This window comes from Lissotriton vulgaris, chromosome 5 (assembly GCF_964263255.1).
Source record: "Lissotriton vulgaris chromosome 5, aLisVul1.2, whole genome shotgun sequence".
In the NCBI taxonomy this organism is placed as follows: Eukaryota; Metazoa; Chordata; class Amphibia; order Caudata; family Salamandridae; genus Lissotriton; species Lissotriton vulgaris.
Genome location: NC_141693.1, coordinates 1952660873 through 1952664634, shown reverse-complemented (window position 1 = coordinate 1952664634; position 3762 = coordinate 1952660873). Strand labels below are relative to the sequence as shown.

The window sequence follows — 3762 nt, the reverse complement described above, 5'->3', positions numbered from 1 at the left end:
CCTGGAGGCCTCGTAGCGCTGTTTATTGGCCAGAACACATTGAATTCTGATGTGTATCTTGGTTTTCTTTAAATGCTTTCTTTTTAAAATAAAAATGTCTTGGCATAAACCATATTTGGAGAGTAAAACATAGATGGCGCCATTAACAGTACAATTATATGAAATCATTTGTAGTGTAGAACAGCTTAAACAAGTGCAGTTGTGTAAGCTTCATTATGATTTTTTTTCTTTTTTTAAAACTCGCCTAAGTGCCAATCCACATAGCTGTTGACCTAACACACATGACTGACAGTAGTGACAATCATTCAAAAGAAAATCTGTTTTCTGTATCTGTTCATATTTAAACATAAATACAGACTAAAAAAAGATTTTTTCTGTCTGCATATATCTGTAAAAAAACAAATCTGTTGAAAATTCAGTGAGAACTGGGAGCCTTAATCACAACCAGCTTGAAGTTTTGCTTCACGTGAGTCAAGACCCTTGTGCACACCTAACCATGCTAATTAATTCCATGCATATGCCATGTTAACATTATGTCAGAGCCATTTTAATTGCACATGTGAATGTTCGGCAATGAAAGTGGCAGAACACAATGTAGCCTGTCATCGCACATATCGAATGTTCATGTTCTTTTCATTGAGACAATACAACAGTGCCTTGTAACATGAAAAATAGCCTCGCTAAAGTTCACAAAGTACTCAAATCCCACAAAAGAAACACATAAAACCACAAATCATTAATTAAAAATAAACATTTGCATGCACAAAATGGTGTTTGAATAGTTGGACTGGTTTGCACATGCCTAGCTAGAAATCCTTTTTTTTTAAATGACCATCGTGAATCGTCAGACCCACTGTCAACGCTCAGATCTGGGTTGTGAACTCGAGCTAAAAGCTTATTTAATAAGACTGCTAGTTTATTAGGTCGTGATTGGTTATTTCAGACGATTTAAAGCCTGCAAGTGGTTTCTTCATACAAGATCCTTTCCAAATTATTTGGAGCAGACCAAGACACCAAAGAAAGGACCCTGGTCCTAGATAGCCCGCAGTCAGTGCGCCATTTGAAAGGGGGTCCCTTTGACACCTTTATGCTTCTCCATGCCAGTGAGTGCGCTCACCTGCATGGGAGTCTTTGTCCCCCTGAAAGTGCAGGCTGGTTTCACCCACACTTTGAAAGGCTGCTTCAGTTGGGTGGTCCATCTTGCACTAACGGGCAGCAAGAGTACGCGGCTAACCTGGGGCAGCGCATTATCACATTTGCACTGCAATAGGTCTCGCATTTACGCGAGTTTCAGCTATTGACATTGCAAATATCAATGCCTTTTATTTATTTTAATTTTTTTAAATATAAATAAAAGGCATTGTCATTTACAATGCCAATAGCTTAAACTCGCATAAATGCGAGACCTATTGCATTGCAAATGCTTGTTTTGTTAATGGGGAGCGGCTGCAGTCTGAATGTGGGCCTTTGTGAAAGTATTCCTGTTAATTGCAGCACTGTCATGCACTGCAATTAATTAGAATATACTTGTATTTTTCTTTAAATACAAACATTACACTTTAGTTGCATTAAGAAGGCCTGAAAAAATAACACGGAATTGCTCATTTTGCACCGAATCGGACCCTGTCAAACCATTTTCCGATTAGTATAACCACTATAGGCACTGAGGAGCAAAGAATTTTGAGAAACAAATTTTTGTTGGACATGAATCAGCTGATATGCAATCTCTTCTGTCAACTAATGTACCTTTTGCCATGGACACCACATTGAGCAGCAAGACTGTACATGTCATAGAACAACATGTTTTATTTACGCCAGGAGAGCTGCCAACAGTGCGGAGTGTGTAGCACAGCTCCAAGAGGCGCGGGAAACAACACTTCGGAGAAATTCAAGTTGACTACATCTGTAGAAACTCTGGCTGCACCCGGCCCACTTTCCTGAACTCCTTCATGTGCGTTTGCGGGCATTGCATCTCAACACCAACTGATGGGCACCATCTGCACTCGTGCTTCACTGTGGGCAACCACCACGCCCAGCTCATTCTCAGCGGTTGTCAACAGATAGTTGGACTGTGCATCACCAAGAGAAATAACTTTTGCCAAGACGATGTCAATAGTTCAGAAACTCTTGTACACTTCAACCTTATCTTTATCAGTGGCTCGAATGTCTTCCTTTCGTATTGTTCCTCTGAATGTATTCTTCTATGGAGTGGATGCAATGTAGAGGATCTGTACTTTGGCAAAACAGGAATTAATGCTGCACACCTTACAAGTGACAGTTGCACCCACATCAGGTAGGAGCTGGGACTGTGCATCTCTCACCACGGAAACCGTAGGCAACATTCCATTATCACTTTTCTTCATTACATACCTTGAGAGGGAGGCATAAATATACCCATGCCTGCTGTATGTCCCATTGCCAGGGTAAAAGTCTTCAAGACTGCACAACCGTACTCCAGGTATACAGTACCGTGCAGGAGCCATGACCACAAACCGCTCTGCTGGTCCCAAACACTTTAGCACAGCGACACATGCTCTAACGAGCGTGAACCAAAGATATTGGCTCTGTCACACAGCCATTTCCTATGCCCTGCGATTAAGAAGAATATTTTCACAAAAGCTCACAATCAGCCCACAGCAGCACTCCACTAACAAAAAAACCATTCATCAAGTCCAAAAGCACAACGTGTAAAGCACACGACGTGGTTTTGGACTTCCTACATTTCATTTCTTAATGGAGCGCGGCAGCGGGCTGATTGTGGGCCTCTGTGAAAGTGTTCCTGTTAATCGCAGCACTGTCATGCGCTGCAATTAGCAGAGATATTTTCACAATGGCCCCCAATCAGCCCCCTTCCATGCCCCATTAGGAAATGAAATGAAGCAAGTGCACGAGCTTCTTACTGCTGAATGCGTGCACAGGCGGTCAGTAAAAAATGCAAATGTACCTCCTGCCAGTCCCGGATGACGCGAACGCTTCAAGGGATCTGCTGTGTGCGTGCTTCAAACAGGATACTGTGCGCTCGGAGTGAAAGATGTGCGCGCGAGTTTGCACGCCACTTCCTGGGAACACTGACTGTGACGTCTCTAGGAATTGGGCCAACATCTTCTGAGGATATGTGTGAACTGAGTTCACATATTCTCCAGTTTATGTTGTCCAGATACAGAGTCCTACTTAACTCTTATGTTAATTACATTTACTATAGCGCACAACTCACCCTAGGGGATCTCAACGCTGCCTACAGTAGCAAGCAAGCAATTCATAGGAACCATATCACAAGATGACAGAAGAATTTTCTACTTGACCAGCTCCGCACCGAGTCTAGTAGCATAGGTTGCCACTGACCGGCAAGGCATGAGAAGCAGAAACTAAAAGATAACCAAACATTTGCCCAATGATATCACACTCCTTATAGCCATCAGGAATGCAGGCTTGCTACCAGGCTTCAGTACTATCGTCAATCAACATGAGCTGTGTTTGCATCCTATATCCTCTGACACCAGTGTTAGGGGGAGCTCTCTGAAAACAAACGACTTGATTAATTCCACGTTTATTTGGTAAGTAAGAAATACTAAAGCATGGATGGATTTTCCCAAAGGAGTGCTACCGGCAACTGCCTGGCAGTTATATGATTATACAACACTAACAAGTACCACGCATGGCATTACCACGCGAATTTTACTTTGCATGTGTCTTTACCACGCAGCATTTGAGAACGCAAGATTATACACCGTAAAAATTACGTTACGAAACATCTAACGTCCC

At 42.4% G+C, this 3762-nt stretch overlaps 1 pseudogene; it reads right to left on the bottom strand.

The window, feature by feature from the left end:
- Nucleotides 1-1897: 1897 nt before the first annotated feature.
- LOC147717846 (exosome complex component CSL4 pseudogene) lies at nt 1898-2504 on the bottom strand (annotated as a pseudogene).
- Nucleotides 2505-3762: the final 1258 nt, after the last annotated feature.